General features: G+C 46.7%; 1 protein-coding gene across 3 annotated transcripts in view; it reads right to left on the bottom strand.

The window, feature by feature from the left end:
* MARK2 (microtubule affinity regulating kinase 2) overlaps positions 1-23,908 on the bottom strand; it is a 54,693-nt gene that overhangs the window by 18,132 nt on the left and 12,653 nt on the right. The window contains exon 1 of one of the 3 annotated variants that reach the window (XM_072638926.1): positions 117-9,634. The exons of the other annotated variants lie outside the window; for them this stretch is intronic. The gene's annotated coding sequence lies outside the window, so the exon portion shown is untranslated. Of the gene's footprint in view, positions 1-116; positions 9,635-23,908 lie in introns of those variants that run through there. 3 annotated transcript variants of the gene reach the window in all.

The raw sequence follows: 23,908 nt of genomic DNA, 5'->3' as shown, positions 1-23,908 counted from the left end.
CTAAGAAAGATCTCCCAATGGCCCTCCCCATCCTATACTGGCCCTCAGCTTGTTAGCAGCTGCTGAAAGCCTAACAATTTTACAGGATTCTAGGTCCGGAGGAGGTGAAAACATACCCGTTCTGAGAAAGGGGCAGACAAGGGCGACTTCCATTCAGCAGGGCCCAGGAGAACCTGTCAGGCAGCGAGGGCAAAGTACAGAAGCCTCGGAGGGCCAGGCCCAGGGTGGGGGAGCTGGCTCAGCCGCCTCCTGGCGACACACACCTTCTACCACCTCCTCAGTGAAAAGTGATGAGCAGCTTCAGCCCGGGAACTTAAGCTGTGTCGCAACCGAAACCACTAGTAGCCGTGAGAGACCAGGCTTAACAGGGGAGGCCGGGACTCAGGGAGGCTTTTCCCAGAGCCCCAGTCGCCAGGAAGTGTAGTGCCGGAGAACTTCACAAGGAGCCAGGTGGGAGGAAAGAGGCGGGAGAAGAGAGGAGGAGGGAGAGAGGGAGGGAGAGAAAGAGAAAGAGAGAGAGGAGGACTTGGAGCAACTTCCTGCTCCCTCCCCCTCCCCCCAGGAAGTGGCTTGCCCCACCCTCCTAAGGTGAGTTGCTGGGACTAGAGATGACTGAGCCAGCCAGGGCCCATCATCAAGTCCTTATCTCACCTTCAGCAGGTGGGTCCTGCCACCCTAAGTCCCGCCCTAAAGGAGAAAGGGAAGGACAGGAGATCATGCGTTTAGAATTAGAATGGACCCAGAGTGCCATCAATTCACAGATAATCAAACTGTGGTCCATGAAGAGACTGGAAACCAGACCCTCTTTCTCCCAATCAAGTGTTCCTTCTGCTGGACTGGACTAAGCTGTAGCCTCCTGAGTATAAGCCTAGATCAGGTCAGTCCAGAAGAGGTGGGAAGCAAAGATGAAACAGACACCAGTAGGCCTCCTAAGGAAATGGAGCTTCCCCTGGGGCCTCAGACCATCCACTGCTCCTCTCCCTAGGGGGCTGCCTGGAGAGACAGCATCTCTCCTGTGGAACCACTCTGGGGCCTGGTCAAACGCATTAAATCACTCTGAACTTAGTTTCTTCAGCAGTAAAAATTAGGAGGTTGGAATAAATGCTCTCCAAGGTCCTTTCCCATAATCCCATTTGCTTTCTTGTTTGGTCTGTTTCTATCTCCTCAAGTAAATGGTAAAGCCTCAAAGTACTCTCCACCCAAAGATGCTCAAACCACATGTGTTTGCAGATCAGAGCTGCAGCACACAGTGAATAAGGCAGTGGGATTCAGGGGCTGCTGAATGAAATGCCATCTCCCTTCACCACCATCCAAACCCCAAATCCACTCACTGCCTTCTCACCCAAAGCTGACTGGGAAAAGGTGAAGGGAAGAACCAGAGGGTTTGAGATCCAGTGCTGCAACTGGATCAAACTGCTTCTTAGAGGGACCTTGAAGGCAACACCAGATAGAAGTTGGGTTCCTTGGAAGGTCTGGTTTCCACCCTTGTTACCCCAACTGATCCAGTCTCAACCTTGGATGACAGCATGCCACCTCCCCCATTACAATGTGAGCTCATCAAGGGTAGGGATCCCCAAACCTTAGTGAGGCTGGAGCCAGTGAATAAATACCATGCAACTGACTATTCACATCCCTCTTCTCTGGACCCATCACCACACTTGCTAACTTCCTTTGGATCTTGGACTCAAACTGCACTGTTCCAACCCATCTCCAAGACCTGGCTGCCTATGGAATGGCATAGGGGTAGGACCCAAAGTTGTGCCACTCCCACCTGCCCCAGTGAAGGCAATGCTGATAGCCTCTACTTAAAAGTCAGAGGGTTTCAGGGGTCCTCTTCATAAGCTTTAAGCATTCAAGAGGCTCCTAAATGTTGTGAGCTGATAACTCAGAGACACAATCTGAAAAACTGAAATGTGGACCCTGGTAAGTCATACTCCAGTTCCCACTTGGAAAATCACAGAATTTCATTAACATCCAAATACAACAGAAAGCGAGGACTGAGAAAATCAAAGTCTTGCCCTTTTTTTCTAAGGAGGTACCTAGATACTCCAGAAGGGAAAGGTCTCACTTACAAAGAGGGAAGCCAAGGAGAGGGGGTGGCTGGCCCTAGTAGAAAGCCCACAGTTGTCTTGGGGCTCTCCTAGCAGGAGCCATGCATGGTCTTAGGACATGGGGGCAATGCACAGATCCCACAGGGCAAACAGAGAAGTTTGGATGAAAGCCAGAGTCAACCAGAGAAGGTGAGCAGGGAAGAGGCACCCACCTCCAGCTCCCCGTGGCCTGGAAGCTAAAACGTCATTAGTTCCGAGTTAATTGCCAGACTCCTGAGACAGAGGAACATTCAGCTCTCAGCACAGAGAGATGTGCCCACCTGTGAGCATCTGAATTCACTCAAAACCTCCAGATACCCAGTTTGGGAGCAAAAGCAAAGCCTACTGTGGAAACCTGCAAAGCCCTAGTGTGAAAGGAGACAACCATCTCACAACCCCTAGGCTCCAGGGCAGGACTGCATGGAGGAGCTACCTCCTTTGGGGCCTTCTGTCACCTTAATGCACTCTCCTCTTCCCTTGTGACCCTCAGTAGCCTGGTGGGGGGTAAAGCTAACCTTTGCCTGGAAAGGGTGATGAATAAAAAGGACCCTTTCTAGAAGGTGGGTAAGAGAAGTCAACACCTTCTCCCTAGCTACAGGCAGCTTGGGAAACTTTGTTCAAGGCCCAGGCAGCAAACCTTTATCCCATGCAAAAGGAGCACAGTAGCACCACGTGGAGGGGGGGTGTTGGAAGGTGCTTGCTGGAGAGAACACACGACACAGCCCCTCACTTGCCTTCCTGCACTAGTGGGTTACTGTAACCATGGCAACTAGCAAGTTCCTTCACATTACCGCAGAGACTGCATGCTGGGGGTTGGGGGATGGAAAAAGCATGAGTTTGGTTGCATGCAGACTCATGGGGAAGCTAAGGTAAACCTAGGGTTGGTAGAGCTTAATGGGCAAGCCTTTCTCATTCCCCACTAATACCAACACTTTTCTTCAGTTGAGCATCCCCCTTTATCCTGTAAACTCTTTGTCCACAGTTGTTTACATGGTGTTTCCACTGTTAGACTGTAAGGTCCAGAAGGGCAGGCACTGTCCTACCCAAAGTCAGTCAGTAAATATCATTAAGTATGTCACAGGCATTGTGCTAACTCCTAGGGCTACAAAGAAATGAAAAAGACCATCTGCCCTTAAAAAGCGCACAATATAGCAAGGGAGATTACACGTAAACAACTACGTACAAGCTATGTAGACAAGATGAACACAAAACAACCAAGAGAGGAAAGGCACTAGAACAAAAAAGGGTCAGCAAAGTCTTTCTGGAGAAGGTGGGAGTTTAGCTGTGACTTACAGGCAGCTGAGGCGTGGAAATGAGGAGGGAGAGCATTTCAGGCATCAGGACACAGAGAGAAAATGCTGAGAACCTAGAGACAGAGTATCTTGTTTCATAAATAGCCAGGAAACCACTGTGGCTGGACTGAAGAACACATTTTGGGGAGTAAGATGTAAGAAGACTGGGAAGGTAGGAGAGGCTTTGAACATCAAACAGAAGGTTTTGTAATGGATCCTGAAGGCAACAGGGAGCTACTGGAGTTTGCTGAGAAGGGAGGTTCATTTTAGGAAAATCACATTGGCCAGAGCTGAGTGCTGACCACAGGGAAGCAGGCTGACGAGATGAGGGTCTATACTAGTGCAGTGTCAGGAGAGAAGCAGAATAGTTACGAGAGACTGCAAAGAGGAATCTTGACAGGCCTTGGCAACATACTGGATAGAGGGGGTGACACAAAGTGGGGAGTAAAGCATGGCACCTAGGTTTCACGAGAGGAGGACTGGGAGGGTAGTGATGCCCTCAACAGTAATACGCATGTCTGGAAGCAGGGAGATTTAAGGGGAAAGAATTTAGTTGAGGACACGTTGAATTTAAGATTTCTGCCTGGACAATACCACTTCTAGGTCTATATCCCAAAGAGATCATACAAATAGGAAAAGGACCCACGTGTACAAAAATATTTATAGCAGCTTTTTGGTGGTGGCCAAGAATTGGAAATTGAGGGAATGCTCATCCATTGGGGAATGGCTGAATAAGTTATGGTACATGAATATAATAGAATACTATTTGTTCTATAAGAAATGATGAGCAGGAGGCTTTCAGAAAACCCTGGAAAGACTTAGATGAACAGATGCTGAGTGAAATGAGCAGAATTAGGAGAACATTATACACAGAAGTAGCCACATCGTTCAAGGACTAATTTTGATGTATTGATTGCCCTTTTAAGCAATGCAAGGATCTAAGATAACTCCAAAAGGATCATGAAGGGTAACGCCATCCATATCCAGCAAAAAGCTATGGAGTCTAAATGCTGATGGAAGCAGATGATTTGCTCTCTTCCTTTTTTCTATTTCTTCTTTCTCATGGTTTCTCCCATTGGCAACATGACTAATGTGAAAATATGTTTAATATGAATGTATATGTCTACCCGACATAAGACTGCATGTCATCTTGGGAAAGGGGAGGGGAAGAAAATTTAGAACTCAAAATCTTAGAGAAGTGAATGTTGGAAACTAAAAATAATTTTTAAAAAAAAGATGTCTGTTGGATATCAAGTTCTAGATGTCTGAAAGGCAAATTGAAGGTGTGAGACTAGAGGTGGGCAGAGAAGTAGATGTGAGAATCACTGGCATGGAGATGGTCACTGACTCCATGGGAGCTGAGGAGAACCCCAATTGCAATTGTACAGAAGGAGAAAGAGGTACCCAAGATAGAACTCTGAAAAACAACCCACTAGCAAGCATGAATGAGGATCTTACAAAGGAGACCAAGGACAGGTCAAATAAGTAGGAGGAGGACCAGGCCAGATTGGCGTGCCATAAACCAAGAGGGAGAATAACATGGGGAAGAGGGTGGTCAACAACTTCAAAGGCTGCAGAGAAGTGGGGAAGGATGAGAATTGAGAAGAGACCACTGAATTTGGCAAGTAAGAGATCCATGGTAATCCCCAGAATTTAGAACAGAGCCTGGAACATACACAAAAGGCACTCAACATGTATCTGTTGACTTGACCAGTTTTGTCCTACATTGTCAAGCAGAACACATCGAGTCCCTCTTCTCCACTGTTTGAACATGACCATTCCCCTGTCTTCTGTCTTCCAGGTTCTTCAATTGCCTCTTATATAGTATGATCCCAAAGACCTTCACCATTGTAACTTCCCTCCTTCAGATGCTCCACAGGGCATCAATGTCTTTTTGAAAATGTAGCACCTGAATAAACCAAACCAATTTATAGAACACTTGAACATTCACAAAGTGATTTCCTCTCTCTTACACACACACACACACACACACACACACACACACACACACACACACACACACACCCTCTGATATGATTCTTAAAAGCCTATGGAGACATAGCATCCTCATTTTACAAATGAGGAAACTGAGGCAGATAGAGGTGCAGTGACTTGCCTAGGATCACCCAAAGGGTAAGTGTCAGAGGTGAGACCTGTATCACCATTTCTCAACTCTAAGCTCCAACACTATATTCATGATACCTCTCAAGTATAAAATAGGGAAGGGACAGACCTGTGAAAAGAGTCAGGAGGTTTTAGGGAGTAGAAGTTCTACAAGATTCAACAGCTGAAGATGGCAGCCAAAAGAGCAATGCCGCAATCAGTCAGTCAATATAAATTTATTAAGTGCCTTCTGTGTGCCAACACCACACTAGACACTGGTAACACAAAGAAAGGCACAAGACAGTCTCTGGTACAAGGAATTAACAAAGAGGCCAGTGTCACTGAGGAGTACAATATAAGGACATGGGAAGGCAGGAAGGGGCCAGGTTATGGAAGGCTTGAAAAGCTAAAGAGAGGATCTGGTATTTGATCCTAGGAGCTAGAGGCAGGTGCTGGAGTTAAGTGAATGCAGAATAATCTCTATCATTTCAGAGGCAACAGCTTTGCTCTCCTGTACCCTAGACTGACCACATCTGGAGCATTGTGTGCAGTGGGTTCCTCTTAGGAAGAAGCTGGCTAAACTGGAGGTTATCCAAAGGAGGGTGACTAGACTAATGAAGGGCTGAGTCCACACCAGAGAAGAACTAGGCAAAGGAAGTGGGGCTTTTAGCCCAGGTAATAATGTTTAAGTATTTTAAAGCTGTTATGAGGAAGGATGCCAAGCCTCAGTGGGGAAGGAAACGGGCACATGTGGGAGCACTGGGTAGACACTTCAAGCCAGAGTTGAATATGATAGCAGAAAGCAGCTCATAAGAAGAGAACGATCCCTGGATCAGGCTGCCTTGGAAGGTAGGGGTTCTCCCCCCTCCCCAGAGTTCTTCCAAGACTGGAGGACCATTTCTTGGCACTATCACTGTGGGACCTGGGGGACTGTTCCTATGCTCAGAGAGAGACTCCAGGTGTCTACCACTCATGAAGAAGCCTCCTTTACTCCTCAGGACCCAGGACAGCAGTCCAAGAACCTCTTCATTCTAAGGCTGTGAGGTCCTTGGAAGACTCCTAAGAATCTGAGAGAATGAATTTCTACCAGTCCCACAAATGGTAAACTAAAGCTACCAAGAGGCAGTCACTGGATACAGGCAGTGGTTGTCCTTACACATAAACACCAATTGCTATCAACCAAAATCACAGGACTGAAAAAGCAACAAGAGCAGCCAATACTTAGGTACCCAAGTGGAGAAGGCCAAGTGGGACTTGGAGTTCTTGTCTTGGCCTCGCTGAATATTTCTGGGGTAACTCTAACAGAGTTACTAACTAACTAACTAACTAACTAACTAACTAACTAACTAACTAACTGAGCTCTGTGGCCACCACAGGGATGCAGCAATAGGTTGATTTTACTCAGTTGTTTCCTTTTGGTGGGTGCTAATGCATGTGCCTAACTTGCCTGACTTCTAGCTAAGACTGGTTTGGACCCAACTGTAACTTTACAGTTACAATTTGTCTAGGGTCAAGATCATTAATTCTGGTTAGTTTATTCATAAAAAGGCACCTACCTGTGCCCTAAAGCAAGCTGGCCAAATCAGCTACCATCACCAGAACATGACTGGTCTTAAATTCAACTACAACCCCTTAAAGACTGGCTAGAGCCGTCTAAATGTCAGAGCTTTGATTCCCTAAACTGACTGAGGGGCTCCTTGTTGCCTTATGATTTCCTCTATGATTCTGGGTTATTTTTATAAGTAAATGCTGGACAACCATTCACAGGACCTAACAAAGGAGAGGTCCCTTGCCCCCTTTCCCTGAAGTCTTCACTTCACCATGGTTCCTCCATGGGAACACTTTATCTTTCTATCCTTCTGAGGACCCTTAAAATCTTCATCTAGTCCCAAATCAGAAGAGAAGAAAAGCTGTTTTCAGTCACTAAAACTGAACAGACTTTCATGTACATCTGGCTATGTATACATATACTTGGCGGCAGAGGGGAAGATGAAAATCAATACATGAGCTTTTCAATTAGAAGGGTAAAGGACAGTCTCAGACCCATCCCTGAGCAGGCACGGGGATAGAAGGAAGCCTTGTTTATTCAGAGAGGAATCCTCTGGTTGTGCAGTCTGTGCATCTATGAAAGAAAGACATCAGCTACTCTAACTTCAAGACAGAAGCAGGATTCCAGTAAGGCAGCAGAAGCAGCCCAGGAGACAGATCAGTGCTGATGAGTTCAAAGCTGGTTCCCAGGGATAGATAGGGAAGGTGTCCATTTCAGGGCGATACGACGCACTTCTGGCTGTTCCTGATGACCCACAGCAGTCATGAGCTCATAGGGATGGCCAAGTGAAATTTAAAACTAGAATCTGGAGAACTGTTGGAACAGCTTGGACACTAAAGGCAATGGCCAGGTGAGTCTCAGGCAGCTGCCCCACCCTAAGGCTCCCAGCATTCCTTCTCCTCCGTCAAGTCATCTTGTCCTTAGGCTTCTCCTCACATCACCTGGTTTCTTCGACAACATCAGGCACTCTCATTCAATGAAGCCTCTCAATGCCTTTAAAGTCTTCTTTGCTGCTGTACTAGCAAACACAGCCTGTATTTCCCCCTTATAATTCATAGCAACTCTGGCCTTTCTTATCACTGCTGATCTGGAAAAGCAACAGTAACTTAAGAAATGGAGCAGACATTTATTATCCTTCCACACACCAAGAGCTCTACCTTGATATTTCCTGTGTGAATTAATGCTCTGATCATAAGACCTTGTCCACATCACGATGCCCCAATGCCCCTCCCCCAGACACACACACACAGACACACACACAAACACACACCTCTGCCTCCTGTCCAGCTGGATAAGCCAGCACTCCCCTGCCTACCCCTCCCCCCAGCAAAGAGCCTTTTCTTACCCAAAGGCAGAGGAACTAAAAACAGCAGCTGGGGAGCTCAGTTGACTCACCCAGCACAATCATCTCCTCCCAGAATCTCCAGTCTCCTCCTGGGGTTTTTGCCAACACAAAGTAAAAAAGAAACACAGGGTCTTAAAAAAAAAAATCTATCAGCATTTCTGAAATAGTTCCTCCACCTGAGTGCAGATTTAACGCTGTGCCTGAACTTTCTCCCATCAACCTTCAGTGCTGGCTGGTGCTAGCCAATGTATGAGGCTACACAGATACCAGGATTACTGGGTTCTATGTATGGCTCTTTCCACAACTCATTTTGTGCATTCTCCACGGCGAAGTGCTTAAGAATGATCTGTAATGCTTTTAACTTCTCTGGGGTCCCTAAAGAAGAAGGAAAAAAGAGGCAACTATTCAGGTCTTCAGAGATGAGGTCAAGATCAACACAGGGGACGTTTATTAAGGTCAGTAATGGCAGGATGGTCCCCTTGTGCCCACCCACACATTCTCATAGCTACTCAATTTAAGTAACAATAAAGATTTCAACTGGTTGCTGGTGTAATAGACAAAATCTCACGTTGCAGCTTACACTGACAGGCCTGGGGTTTTGTTTGCTTCATGCAACAGTCAGGTTGCTGAAAGCCTTAGCCAGGGAAGGCACCCATGCGTTGGGGTGAGGTTGGTGGAAATGGAGCTATCAGTGTCTAAAATTCCAAAAGGTTTGCCCTGCAATGCAACCAGTGAAAATGGGAATGCTGAAATAAGCTTTGGGACTGGTTGCCTCAAATCCTGTAACACTACAAAGTCTTCTCAAAGTGATCTGTAAACCCTCAAAGAGTCTAACCTGACCATATATACAGCAATGACCATTTGCATTTGGATGGAAAACCTATCAAGAAATTAACTGAGACAATAGCTTCTGTAAAGTTGCAGGTCACACAACAAACCTACAAAATCAAAAACATTTTTATATGGTAAAAACAAAATATAGGAAAGAATAACAGAAAGAGAAGTCCACTGGAAATAACTACAAACTATCTAAAATCTCAGAGAGGCAATCACCTCCCAAAACACACTCAATAACTGTATAGACATAATTCCAAAAAGTCCCTTAAAAGAAATAAAGAACTTAAAAATTAGAAAAATAGTCAATGTGCATATCTGGTCTGTGCCAATACAACAAAAATACTATGGAAATCAATATACCATTTTAGTGTTGTAAAAATCAAATTACCAAAGGCAAACTTTACAAATGTTCATACAAAATAACACAATTCATATAGAGACAAAAGAAAAAAAGAGAGAATAGCACTTCCAGACCTCAAACTATATTTTAAAAGTTATCATCAAAACTATTTGCTACTATTCTAAAAAAATGGAAAAGTAAATCATTAGAACAGATAACAAACATAAAGAAAAGCAAAAAAAAAAAATCAAAACTCAAATAGCTGATATTTCACATCCACTCTCAAAGGAATATTTACCTAGGAGAAAAATTCCTCATTTGACAAGAATTACAGGGAAAAATGGAAAGCAGTGTGGCAGAAATAAGGCTTAGACCAACATCTTATACTATAAACCATAATATATTCAAAATGGATAAGAGATTTGAATACTGTAGAGCATACCTCCCATAAAGAATATTAGAAAAAGTACGTCTCAAGCTAAAGCTGCCAAAGCAACCAATTCTTTTAAAAAGGTTTTTATAAATGTTTTTTGTTTTTACACCCTCATGGTTTTCCCCAGCATACAGCCTGGGAGCCATTTCATATAATAAATATTTTTCTAAAGACAAAAAAAAAAAAGCAAACAAAAAGAGGGGGAAACCCAACATAATTGGTCCATAAAATGAAAAGTACAAAAACTGGTGGACCTTCACAAAGGGGTGAGCTGGTCATCCTCTCATTTTTTTCATTTTATCACATTCACTGTTTTGGTATGTCATCATTCTTTCTGTTGCCCTCTTTGCAGTTACTGTGCGTATTGTTTTCTTAGTTCTGCTGACTTAACTCTGCATCAGTCTCTATAGCTCTTTCCATGCTTCTCTGTATTCATTACAATATTCCATCACATTCCTGGACCACAGTTTACTTAGACATTCCCCAATCAAGGGGCATCTACTTTGTTTCCAGATTTCTGCTAACACAAATTGTTGCTATAAACATTTTGGTGTACGTGAGGACTTGGTTTTACGATGCCTTCCTTGGGGTATGAAGGACATTTTAGTCAAACTGCACAATTCCAAATTGCTTTCCAAAATGGTTTTATCATTTCACAGTTCTCCATAATGCACATTACAACCCCTGCAACATTTACTTTTGTCATTTTTGGTCATCTTTGTCCATTTGCAGGTGTGAGGTGAAACCACAAAATGGTTTGGATTTGCATTTTTCTTGTTATTAGGGATTTAGTGCATTCTTTCAAGTGGTGATCACTTGCCAATTGTTCTTTGAAGAACTCTGTTCATATCAAAGAAGTGAATCCTCAATCAAGGGATAGTGAAAGTTCCCCAAAAAACTCACAGATTTTCAGTTATGCATAATTTAAAAGTTTTTGCATGAGCAAAATTAATGCAACTAGAAAAGTAAAGGAAGTGGTCAAAGAAAAAAAAATCTTCAGATCAAATACTGGGTGTCCCAAAAGCTTTAGTGTGGATTTAATCTTTAATAGTTTAAAATTGCACTAAGTCTCTGAGATCCATATGTCTCAAGGGTCTGATAGGCAAGATAATAAGCAACTGATTACATGAATAATATCTACCATTTATATAGGTAGGGAGGCAGAGACATGCGAAGGAGGAGCAAATAGAGCCTAGAGCCAGGCCTAGAGTCAGGAAGACTCCAGTTCAAATCTGGCCTCAGACACTTCCTAGCTCTGTGATCCTGGGCAAGTCACTTCATCACGTTTGCCTCAGTTTCCTCATCTGTAAAATGAGAGGGAGAAGGAAATGGCAAACTATTCCAGTGTCTTTGTCAAGAAAACCTTCAAAGATGGGGTCACAGAACTGCACATGACTGAAACTTAAAACTTAGGGTCGGCAAAGTGCTTTGTAAACATCATCTCACTTGATGCTCACAACAATCCTGAGAGGTAGATGTTATTATAACCTCCAGTTTACAGTTGAGGAAAGTGAGGCAAAGAGAAGTAAAAGGACTAGCCCAGGCCCAGTGCTCCTGCCCCTTCAGAGAAGTATGAGAAGAGTCACTGTGAGCCGATGCCAAGGAAAGGAAGTGGAATCAAGGCTTTAATCACCCAAACAGAAAGCACGATAAATCCATGGGCAGCGAGGGCAGCAAAGCTGAGTCTGGCTCAGAGGAGCGATCTTTGTAGGGGTAGCAGGGCTGCAGGGATGGAGTGCTGTGCATAATATCACTTTTAAGATATTGCTGCTTAGTTTTGCTGAGCTAGCTTTTTCCTCTTTATTATTTATTTTCTGGGAGGAGGAGAAATGAGGGATTCTGGGGGAATGCTAGGTGATGTAAAAACAAAATACTAATGAGAAATATATATTTTTAAATTTCATAAAGCAAAAGACACCTCCAGAGCAAGTTTATTCACACGCGCACATCTGGGACGGATGGCGCAGGAGCGCCCCTACTGATCTACACATAACGGCCTCCACACAGTCAGCAGGAGAAAGAGGCACTTGCGGGTGGCAGCAAGCTGCAGCACTAAGCCAACGAGGAACTTAGAAGAACAGGAGGAGGCAGACCTAGCACCAGAATGACGGAGGACCTGGATGCACTGTAGAGAACTCCCAGGTCAGAGTGAAGGCTGCTGACCCTTCCAAAGCTGAAGGATCTGGTCATCTCTCTGTCACTGCCACCACCCGAGTTCAGGCCTCCATCACCAATAACCTGGATGAGTTAAGCAGCTTTCTCATTGGCCATTCTGCCTTGGCTCTCCCCATCCCCATCCACCACAGAGTGGCCAAAGGAATTTTCCTAAAAAAGGTGCAGCTCTGGGTCACCTCCCCCAACCCTCCATGAGCTTTGAGGCTGGCCGCCAGATCAAGTCTAAACTGCTCTGCTTAGCATTTCCAGTTTTTCTCAACCAGGTTTCCTTCTCTCCCACCTTTTTACCGATGACTCCCCTCTGCTTGCTCTGCAATCCAATCCCGGTGGTGCTACTCAATGCATCTTGCACCCTATAAGTCCAGCACTAGTACAGTGTCTGGAACAGAGGAAGCTCTGAATACATGCCCAGTGTTCTCAAAAGCTCTCCTAAAGGGAGCATCAACTTTGACAAAGTCCTCCCAAGCTGGAAAAACTTTAAATAAAGGTTGGCAAAGGACTGCAGGTCTGTTGTCTAAGAAGCACCATCATCCAAGGTTGGCCACAGGGCGACAACTGTCCCCACAACAAGAAAACCACAGATTCACCCGGTGCCAAGATCTTTTGGCACCTACCATATGTTACCTCATCTGACTATCGGGGTGATTTGACAGGAACACCCAGCAGCCACGGGAGAATTGTCTCACTACACCAACTCAAACATTCGAAGTCTCAGTGTATTTTTCCATGGAAACAAAGTTTATGTCCCAATTCTAAACACAGAGTCCAAGGACGTCAAAGAGAAAAGAATGGCTCCCTATACACGCCAATGGTCACCAAAATGCTCACTTTCTGTACCAGCTAAGAACCAGAAACAAAGTCAATGCCTGTCTATTGGGGAATGGCTGCCCCAGGTATAGACACAGATGTAATGTAATATCACTGCTCTAGAAGGAGGGGGCATGGAGAAACTTTGGGGAGCTGCTGAAGGGTGAGGGACAGGTGCCCCAGACAGACACCTTCCTCCACAGGGTCACCATGGAGGGGTAAGGCCTCTGGGAGTGTCCTACTGTCTGGGCAGATAGAGTCACTCTGCCCACTGCTTTGGCTGAGCCTTTTTTCTTTATCTTTCAAAATCTTTGTTCCAAAAGAAAGCTTGCTGGCTAGGGGAGGGAAGACTGCCACACAGTGACGACAACCACCATTATACAGAACAGAAATAATCACTCCCATTGAGGGTACGTGGAGGCCAGCAAAGGGCTTTAGATACATTATCTTGGGATCCTTACAACCACCCTGTGAGGGAAGGAGAACTCAGCTCAAGGAGACGAAGTTACTTGCTCATCCCCACAGCTAGTGCCCAGGGAAGGGTATGAACCCAAGTCTCCTTGGCTTCCATGGACAATGTTACATTAACTCGGCCTCAACAGCTTACAGGCCAGTCAAAAAACCATTTATTATCATTATTGTTATTTAGCCTCTGAAATCACTGGAACGTAACAACAATAATGTTATAGCCAGCATTTTTATCACACTTTAAGGTTACACACATGATCTCATCTGATCCTCAGAACTTATGGTTCTCATTTTACAGCTGAGGAAACTGAGGTTCAGTGGTTTATGTAGGATCACACAGCTAGAGAGGGAGGGTCTGAGGTGGGATCTGAGCCTGGGTCTTCCTGAGTCCAGGCCCAGCATCCATCTCTTGTGCCTCCCATCTGTCTTCCAAAGAAGACAGCAGTCACGAGAGGCCTAGCAGAGGGCTCCCCCTCCTGAAAGCAGATGGGCGGGGAAGTCTGAGAGGGGGTCCGGTGAAAATGATGAGGTTGTGGTCAGAACAATATAGGGTGCAATGAGGCTAACAGAGGAGAAACGTGGGGAGAGGCGGCACAAGGGATACATTTTCCCTCCTTTTCTTCATTGTCTTTTTTGACTTCAAGCGGAGGGAGCAGAAGAACATGGTCCCTGGCCAGCATCTGAGCCATGAACCTAAGAGGGGGTATCCTAGGAAAAGATGGGTGTGGGAGGGACCAGGGTAAAGCAATGTTTTCCAGTTTCACTGGATACCTCAAGTCAAAAGCATTTATTAAGCACTTGCTGCGTGCCAAGCACTCAGTGGACAAGGTGCTGGCAAGACTACAACAAGCAAAAAAGCCAGTCTCTTGATCTCCAAGAGCTTCCATTCTGAAGGGGAGAGGACAAAGCAGGGCTTCTGAACACTTTCTCCACTGCAGCTTTCCGAGGACTGCTACAAGTCTCACTATTTCTATTTCACTGAAGAGGAAACCGGGACTCAGAGAGGTTCCATCACTGGCCAAGGATCAGAACTAGAACTCAGGACTCTGACTGGACCTAGGGCTCAGAGTCCTCTACTGAGCTGTTTCTTTAAACTCTAAAGACCATCTGAGAGGGGAAGAGTGCTGCAGCTGGGCTCAGAAGACCCAACCTCCCTGAAGGTGTGGCCATGGGCATTTCCTCACTGAACCTCAGTTCTTTCTTCAGTAAAATGGGGCCAACAGCCTCCTTCACAAGGTTGTTGTGAGCCCCAAAGGAGACTATGTGGGTAAAATGCTTTGTAAACCTCAAAGCACTAGAAACACCAGCTCTTCTGGACACTTGTATATGTCTGGACTTGACATACACTTATGAACCCCAAAATAAACTGGGACAAACACACACACAAGGTGGAAGAGATCATGTGACTAATCCTTTCAAGACAGAAGAAATGGCTTTTGGATAGGAGCAAGAAGGGAATGAGTTTGCGTGACAGGGCATATTCGTTTTTCTTTTTTTTTCAATGGGGAAAGGTGTAAAGAGGAGAAAATAATTTTTGTTGATTAAAACCAAAAATGAAATGTCATTTAAAAAACAGAACAAATCACAAAACTACCAAGTAACCCACAATTTGTACAGAGCAACAATTCTATCTGGGTAACCCATCTCACCTCTGAGGTCACAAGATTCTGAGTTAAAAGGGACCTCAGCAATCACCCACCAGCTCATTTTATAAATGAGGAAAACCAAGGTCCAGAGAAATGCAATGACTTTTCCAAGGTCACATAGCCCCCATCACAAAACCCTTGTTCTGGTACTTTACAGGTTCATCAAATGAACCAACAGTTCCCAGACCCACACCTCCAGCCTCCTGCTCAGTGTCTGCTCTGATATAAACACCTAAAATGCATGTTTTCCACTCCTAGGGAGAACCCTGGGTGTTCACAGTAACTTTTTCCAAACAGTCTTTTAATTCACCCATGTGGGTCCTCCCCCTCCACTGATAAGATGCGTTAACTACTGTGGTTTAAACACATATACACCCCCCTCACCCCCCAACCCCACCATCCATTGGTGGCCACCCTTCTGGGAATAAGATCCTTTCTCTCAACTGAGCTCAGTTGTCCCTTCAACAGGTGCCATTGGGGCCTGTACTCCAAGCCTGTCAGAGCATGGTCCGCTGGCATGAAGGTCATTTCCCCACTGAATTCTGAGGCAGCAGATGAAGACTTCATCACACTGATGTCACCAGGGCCTTGAGACATCCTGTGGCCAGAAGATCAAACTCTATCAATTTGGGTGCTTCCAGCAAGGACTCAGGGGAAGCAAGCTCGTGGCAGAGGGGATAAAGTGTTGGACAAAGACCTGGGTTCCAAACTTGCCTCTGCTGCTGCTGAGCTGTGTAACCTTTAACCTCCAGGCTTTGGTTCCCTTATCCATAAGATGGGGATAATAATACTCACAGTACTTACTGTACCCATCCCCTTTAAGCTAAGTGTTTTGCAGAGTTCAAAGTTCACTGTATATAAGGATCGCTTATTATTTTTGTTGCTGTTGTTTTAATTATAATAGATTATTGCTAGTGGAGAAACTGGCTGTGATTTTAAGACTCCTCTCTGGGTCCATTTGCTGCAGCTCAGATCAAGATCAGCAGCTGAGAAGGGAGGGAGTGTGCAAGATCAGTCCAAGTTTCTATGAGTCCCATTCTGACAGCAAGGCAGCCAAGTGAACCCTTCCCCTGCCCCCACAAGATCATGGCTTTGGGAAGGTTCTTTCTTCCCCTGTTAGGTTGTGCATTCCATGAATTAACTACCTGCTCCAGGGCCAGTTTCCTCTAACAGTTGCCCCAAACGCTGCAGAAGAGCACTCTTTGTACATCCTGAAGGAATCAGAAATATCCCCCAATTTTCTTCTAAATCCAACTGAAGAAAGTTTCCTCCTGCAGTCTGCAACTCTTCTTGTGGACAGCTCCCCCCATCAAGTGACTGCAGTCTCTCCAGCTTGAAAGCCAGTCATCCCGAAGAGAGATAACCAGCTCACGTGAGCAGGGCAAACATGCTCTGATCCAACTGTTTACAGGCAAGAGGACTGAAACAACTTGTGGAGGGGCGGGAAGAGGGCAACCCTGGCACACAGGGAGCCCTGGAAAAACAGCATGGAGGAGAAGAAACCTTCTAGGATGCCAGGACAACTAACTGGGCCAAATACTGCTGAAGACTGAGTGACCTTGAGAAACTGCTCCATTTCCTACTGTTCAAGGAGGAGGCATGGCCAATAATGGCATTCAGGGTTCCTAAAGAGCCTCCCCCAATCAGCTGTTAATAATCAAATCGCCAAAGTCCTTTGGTAGCATGGAGCAGCTGCGTGAAGGCAGTGCCAGCAGTGTGAAGGCCATCTTCCACCCCTAGACACCTCCAGTCAAACCACAACTTCCCACAACCAATGCCCACCCTGATCAGGGCCTTCAAGTGCCACTTCTGGATCCTGAAACTTGAGGAGAAGGTAGGTTTAGGAAATCTGACAGTTGGCTTTACATCTCCCCAGCAAGAATGCAAGGAGCAAGGCTCCAGGGAAGTTGGGCCTCATCTCTCTCTAGCTTCTCAGCAGACTCCTCATCCCAGCCCCTCAATTCTGGATTGGTCCCAGAGCCCTCCATTCTTCAGCCCCCAATACAAGCTCAGGCAATAAGAAAGGGCATTTCTGCTCAGGAGGGCCCCTGGTCACTGAGGCTAGTCCCCATCATAGAAGGAAGCCAAGGCTGGCCTTGATGCAGCTTGCTCAAGCTCCCTAAGGCCATCACAGCAAAGGGGCAGCTACACCTCCCCTGAATGCTACTCTGGGGGCTGATTGGGGCAACTCGACTCATGCTGTGAAAAATCAGAATCGATAAGTGGAAAAGTAAGGAATCCAGCTGAGATATAGCCACTGCCTCTCATTATAATAACAGCCCGCAGAGCGGCAGTGAGAGCAGCAGAAGCCTCTGCCTTGGCTCTCCACACTGAGCTGGGGTAGGGGCACAGCAAGGGCTTCTTCAGGAAGCCCCTGGCTTCACTAGTGCCCAAAGGGATCCACAACTATGACCGCAAGCTCAGCCCGGAGCCAGTAATGAGCTCCCAAGGGAGCTCCCCCACTCACAAGTCCATTAATCTTCTCCCAGATCACCACCGTCATGTGCAGAAGCGGGTGAGGTCAGGCAGGCGAGCTCCAGTCTGTTTGGCAGGAGGGGGTGATGAGGAGGGGAGATCACACTTTGCTGTTTTCAAGTACCGGCCTGGCGGTGGGGCCGACAAGCCCACAGAGCATGTGCTTCTGGTCACTCTCCATGCCAAAAAACCAACCCACTGCACAGATCAGGCATAATTGGACATACTGGGAAAAGGCAAGAATGGGCTGGCTGGCTGCCAGAACTTCGGTGTTCCCATCACTGAGCCTGGAACAGAATGGGAGAGGCCAGGAGGCTCATGGTCTCAGGGAGAGAGCTCTGCTGGGCAGCGTGGGAACAAAGCTTATTCTCTGCCACAAGAGAGGCAGGTCCAACTGTCTGCACAGCAAGTTCCCTCTTGAGGCCAGGAAAGAAACTGTGCCCATTAACAGCATGACTTTCCCAGTGTGAATCCGGAGCCCAACATTCCCTGGGCCAAACCTTGGCTGCTACCTTCCTAGCCTACCCTTCTCACTTCTTCAGCCAGGGCACAGCCAGCCTACGAGTGACCACATAACTCTTGCGCTTCCTTCCTCCAGCCACTGTGTGGGAACCACTGACTTCAGAGCGACTCGTTTTCATTGGCGAAGGGCGTGCAACACCAGCCCTGGAAGAGGTCCCAGCTCCTCCTACCCCCAGCAGTACCTGGGGCTGCCACAGAACGGGGCTGATGAGTGTCAGAAAGGCTTGGGGACAAGAACCAGGAACTTGCCAGCCCACACAGACAAGCACCTGAGATCTAGCTGGGCCTAGAAGGTCCTGGGAAACTTAGTTTCCCTCATGGAGGAGTCCATCCAGAAAAAAACAATCTGACATACTCCCTGTCCCAGGCAAAACAGTCAGCATCCTAGCAGTGCTGAGTGCAGGAGGCCAGGCCAGAGAAGGAAAACTGATGCCCATTTCAAAGCCCACTCTTCTACTGTCATCTCACTGACCCCCAGACACTGTCAAGAATCCAAGAGGGGGCAGGGCTGCCCCAAATCTCTTCTAAAGCCAGACAGAACACAGCTTTACTGAAGCCTGCCCAATTCTACTGGGCAAGCAGCAGCTGACATCCAGAAAATCTCCACCTAAAAAGAGGTGAGAGTTTTCTCAACACCTCTGGATCAGGGCTCCAGTGGGACTGAGAAGGATTCTGGGGAAAAGCAAGCTTCATGAGCAGAGTATTTGCTCTTCTGAGCTCTTGCCCAGGGCCCCCTCACAGGAGCCCCCCACAAGCATTCAGTGAATGGTTCAGGGCCCTCCAGCTTCTTCCCTTGGAGAGGCCCTGGGCCACTGGCAGGATTTAGAGTCATCCACATGACCCGATGTCCTTCCCAGCACCTTGCCACACTTCCCCTCTCCAGACCTTCAAAAGTGGCTGACCTCTCCTCCCAGGAAATGCAGTCTTTAGGCTCTGCCACAAAGTGGGGGACTGTCCACAAATGTCAGCCCTGCTGGGCCTTCACTTAGACTGGGTGACTTCATGCTCCCTTCAGCCTAGAGGCTCTAGGAACTCTGGATGTCAAAGTGGGGTTCACCAACCCAGTCTTTCAGTCATGTCGAACCAGGAAATGAAGAACTGCACTTCTTGGGCCTAGACAGATCAGTCAAGTCAGGCCAAGGGTCTTAGCCTCATAAGAAAGTTGTATGTAAAATCCTCACTGGACACAAGGGAAATTATCTTGTTCAAATATGTGTGTGTATATGTGTGTGTGTGTGTGTGTGTGGATGTGTGTGTGGGTGGGTGGGTGGGTGGGTGGGTGGCAGGGGAGGAGGCAGGGATGTAGAGGGAATATATGGATTGCAGCCCCAGAAATAAAGAAAGGCCTCAGGAGGCAGTAGGGTTTGGAAATATGGTAACAACTGTCAACCCTAGAAAGACTACAGACAAAGTACTTTTGAATCCCTTATCTCAGCCCAACGGAAGCAGAGAGCACTCCCTCCCTTGAGTACAGTTTGGCTTCACATCCTACTACAGACATTTACTACCTGTGGAACCATGGGCCTCAGTTTCCTCACTTGTAAAATAAAAGGGCTGGACCAGATGGCCTCCAAGGTTTCTTCTGGCTCTCAGTCTGATTCTATGAGCCTCTCAAAAATCGTAGGAAGTAAAGAAGGCAAGGATGACCTTTTGACATTTTCCAGATGAGGAAACTGAGGCCCAGAAAGGTTATCTGACTTGCTCAGGAAGATAAAGTTAATAAATGGGAGATCCAACACTACAGGCTGGGATGATGGAAGGCAAACTGGCCTGTATGTCAGCACTGTATGTATGCAGTCAGCACCGTATGCAGGGCCGGGCCAATGTCTCCTTTCTCTTAGCCTCACCCTCAGCTCACTATATTCCCAGGCTCCTTGCTCCCTGTCCCCAGCAGGACGCTGTAGATCCAGGCAGCTGCAGCAGTAGCAACAGCAGCCCCTAAAAGGGGCCAGCCCTGCCCCAGGCCCACCCTGTCAGGCTGTTTTGCCAGAACCCATCCCCTATTACCATGAAGGACACACCCAGCACCTGGTCCTGGCACCTGCCCTTGTCCTCCTCCCCACCCATGGTTCCCACAGCAGCCTAGGAGACTCCAGGGACTCTTGGGTGAGGAGCAGCCTTAGGCTGCATAATCTAGGGGAGAGACTGACTCAGCTGAGTTCAACAAACAGGGGTTTCAGTCTCCCTCCCCATTTCAGGGAGGGAAAGCAGTGGGCAGGGGCAGACCAGTCTAACAGGCCTTCCATTCCACAACACCCCACCTCCCAACAAACATACACTCACACACACACACACACACACACACACACACACACACACACACACACACACACACTCTCACTCTCTCTCTCTCTCTCTCTCTCTCTCTCTCTCTCTCTCTCTCTCTCCCTCCAGTCCTTAGGCAATGCTCAGAAAATAAGAGAGCTAAAAGCTGGGGAGAGCCTGTCACAAAGAACCCTCCACTCTCAAAGGAGGAGGGACTCATAGTGAAAACACCATCACAGTGATGACTCCCCCCACTAAGGGTTTGCTGTTCCCACTCCAGCTCCTGGTGACCTTTCGTGGCACAGACAACCCAATCACCTCTTCCTGGAGGGAGCCCAAGGGCACTTTTCCTGTGACCTCACCCTCATGGTTTCTGCAGTCCCTCCTGGGATATGAGCCTCTCCTGGAACCCTGGACAGATCTTTGTGAAAAAGAAGGGATATACAATCCTGCTAGTTGAGGGACTCCTCACCTTCCACATTGTGTCCTAGACCCCTTCAATGGACCTTTCTCAGAATGCTTTTAAATGCATAAAATAATCTACATTGTTGAAAAACAGTTGTCAAAATATTTCTAAAATACATTCATGATCCCAGGTTAAAGAAGAACCAATGTGCTAGATTATTTTATGGTCAACCGATGATAGACAAATGCACAGGGACGCTGACTGGGAGTATCCCTTCCCGGTCCCACTCCGTGCCAGCAGGCAGAGTATCAGTGTGCTTTGTCCTTTCCCTTTACCCATTTGCTCCTATAGTTTTCTCTTACCACCAAGCAAGAGTGTGAACCTTCCTCTTTAATTCATTTCTTCTAAGACAGGCACATTCCAGTAGGCATTAGCCCAGAATGACCCAGGGAGTCTAGAATAACTTCAAGAGGCAAAGAATTTGATAAAAGTGAATGTCAGAGACACAAATCAGCAAGAAATCAGCAAGGACAAACATCTCTGGAAGAAGAGTCTCCATGACAATTCTGCCTTGGAGTGGAGATGTTCTCCCCAAGTGCTCCCCAATGTACTGGCAGTCAAGACCACTGGATAATCTGTTTTAGCAAAGAAAAAGTAAAAGGCATGGAAACTTGCCAGGTCAATGTGATCTGGAGGAAGTGCCCAGTCAGTTTTCTCTATGACTAGACCACTCCAGCTGGGCATGAGGATCACAAAGATTCAGTGAGAACAAAGATTCTCTTCTCCACCTGCCCCCACACCTAACCACAAGGCCAAGAACTACCTTCTAACATGGTGCCTTCCATGGTGCTGGGACCTCGGTAGACTTAGAGACAGCGCATAGAGTTGGGAAATAGTTATCATTTAAACAAAATTGGGAAAAAACTGCCAACCAAAGTTGGGAAGCTGCATGGGAGAGTGGAGTGGACTTTGGGATGGGGGGAGGGGGGCCTCAGAAGGCCTGATTTCAAATCTGAGCTCAATTACTTGCTACATGTTTTGGTGATCTGGGGCAAATCGCACGCATTTGGCACACTGTCCCTCCTTCTGGCTACCTAGGCTCCTTTAATTTCCCTCCCAGACCTCTCTAGGCACCTCCTAAGTGTTCTGGACGCAGGGAGCTCAGAAGAAAGGGCCATTATTACTGTATTTATTTGGGATAGATGAGTACTGACAGGGATCTCTACAAACTTTGAAGACCTTGAGAATCTCCCTACTCTAAGACTACATATTCTACACCAGATAAAATACTGGGGGAGTCCATCAGTCCAGAAACAGCCCTGGGAGACTGGCTGAAGAATTCCTCAGTCTTCTTTCCTCTAGCCCACCATGCACCTATAGAATAGAAACCATACCACAGGCTCTGGAGAAAGCTGCTAGAAACAAAACAGAAAAGAAAATCTAGTTGCAACTTTGTAAGACCAGAGATGTGGAGGTGGAAAGAGCCTTTGGGATCCTCTGTTCTAACTCTCTTCTTTTCAGAATGAGAAAACTGTGGCCCAGAATGGCAAAAGGGCCAACCCCGGGTCCTACCCTGAGGATGAAGTCTCCCAGCCAGGATTCCAAACCCCGTCCTTGATTTTCACCGTCTGTGCTTGCTATTTTAGGATCTTTTGGGAGTGAATTTTAAATAACCATTCTTCCCACATTCGACACATGACAGAAAAGAATCCCAGTCCTGTGGTCTAAGGACCTGAGTTCAAGCTCAGTTCTTCCACCCGGATCCCCTGGATGAGCTGAGGCTGGTCCCTTCCCCTCTCTACCTCTAAATTTTCTCATCTGTCCAACAGGGTCTCCTTGGTTCTTCCAGCTCAGAAACCCTCCAGATTCCCATGATAAATGACTGATTACTGGACTGAAAGCAGAAGCTGATAAGCCAGAATGGAGTAGTTATAAATGAATCTATTGTGTTCGTCCTTCATTGCTGAAGAAGACCATGCCATCAGAGAAATGATGACATGACTTGCACTTGACTTTGTTTTGAGTGAGGGAAGGCTATGCACATCACCAGCCTCACTCCTCTTCCAGAGCCATCTCAATCTAGAGACCTGATATTCCTCAGGATGACTGGAGATGATCCAGGATGCACTGGGAGACCTTGGGCCCTTTAGGCCAAGGTCTTTGCAGGCACTCACTTAGGGTGAGGCAATGCCCATTCATTGAATCTATATGCTTTAGAGGGTGACTGACCAATGACCTATACCTAAACAATACCTAGTCAACTGCAAAGGCATTTAATGTTAATAAACATTCCATATGAAATTCTGATTTCCAGGTGAGAAGCTGCCAAACAAAAAAAAAAGGTAGACAGAAGAACAGGAGAGGGTTGTCAGTCTATTTTGGTAGCAATGAGTGGAAGAAACTAAGTATTTCCTTTTGAGATCCTGAAGTCTCCCAATAGTATTTCCTTCCTCCTATTTCATTTGTAAATAATAGCTAACAGGTAAGCAGGCCTTTGAGGGTTGCAAAGCATTTTATACCTATTATCTCATTTGATACCAACAATCTGGTGAAGGAGGAGACCTTTTATGGATGAGGAAACTGAGGCAGAGGGAGGTGAAGTGGGCACGAGCAAAACCTCCTGGGCTCTCTCCCTCCACCTGCCGGCCTCTTTTCACAGGGTTTTGAGGCCAGTGCTCAATCCCTGGCCCTCAGGCTCCCTTCTTCCCTTTTTTTCCATTTTCCTCCATCCAACAGGTTATACCGTCAGTCTCTTAGCCCTTGAGAAAGAAAACAAAGAAGCAAATCCTCTTTCCCGCAGTTTCTCCCAGCAGGCCCAGAGGCTACTTCCCTCTGGCATCCTCTGCCACCAGCCATGCAAGGGTCTGCTCTGGCCCCCCAAACCAACCCTGGGTCAGACAGAGGCCAACTCAAACCTCCAGCCTATCCTCAAGCCTCTCCCTTCCCAAGGGTTGACCCTGTCACTCTCTCCTCAAACTCAACAGCCTCTATTGCCTCTAGGTTCAAATAGAAACTCTATTTGGCTTGTAAAGCCCTGGCAGCCTGGCCCTGACAACTGTGCACACACAGAAAGAGGGCTTTCAGGCCTATAAAGCACTTTACTCACTAGCTCACCTGACCCTCAAAACAAACTGACCTTGCCTCTTTCCTCACAC

This window comes from Notamacropus eugenii, chromosome 2 (assembly GCF_028372415.1).
Source record: "Notamacropus eugenii isolate mMacEug1 chromosome 2, mMacEug1.pri_v2, whole genome shotgun sequence".
NCBI classification, from domain to species: Eukaryota; Metazoa; Chordata; class Mammalia; order Diprotodontia; family Macropodidae; genus Notamacropus; species Notamacropus eugenii.
The sequence above is the reverse complement of the archived record's forward strand: the minus strand, read 5'-3'. Positions and strand labels throughout refer to the sequence as shown.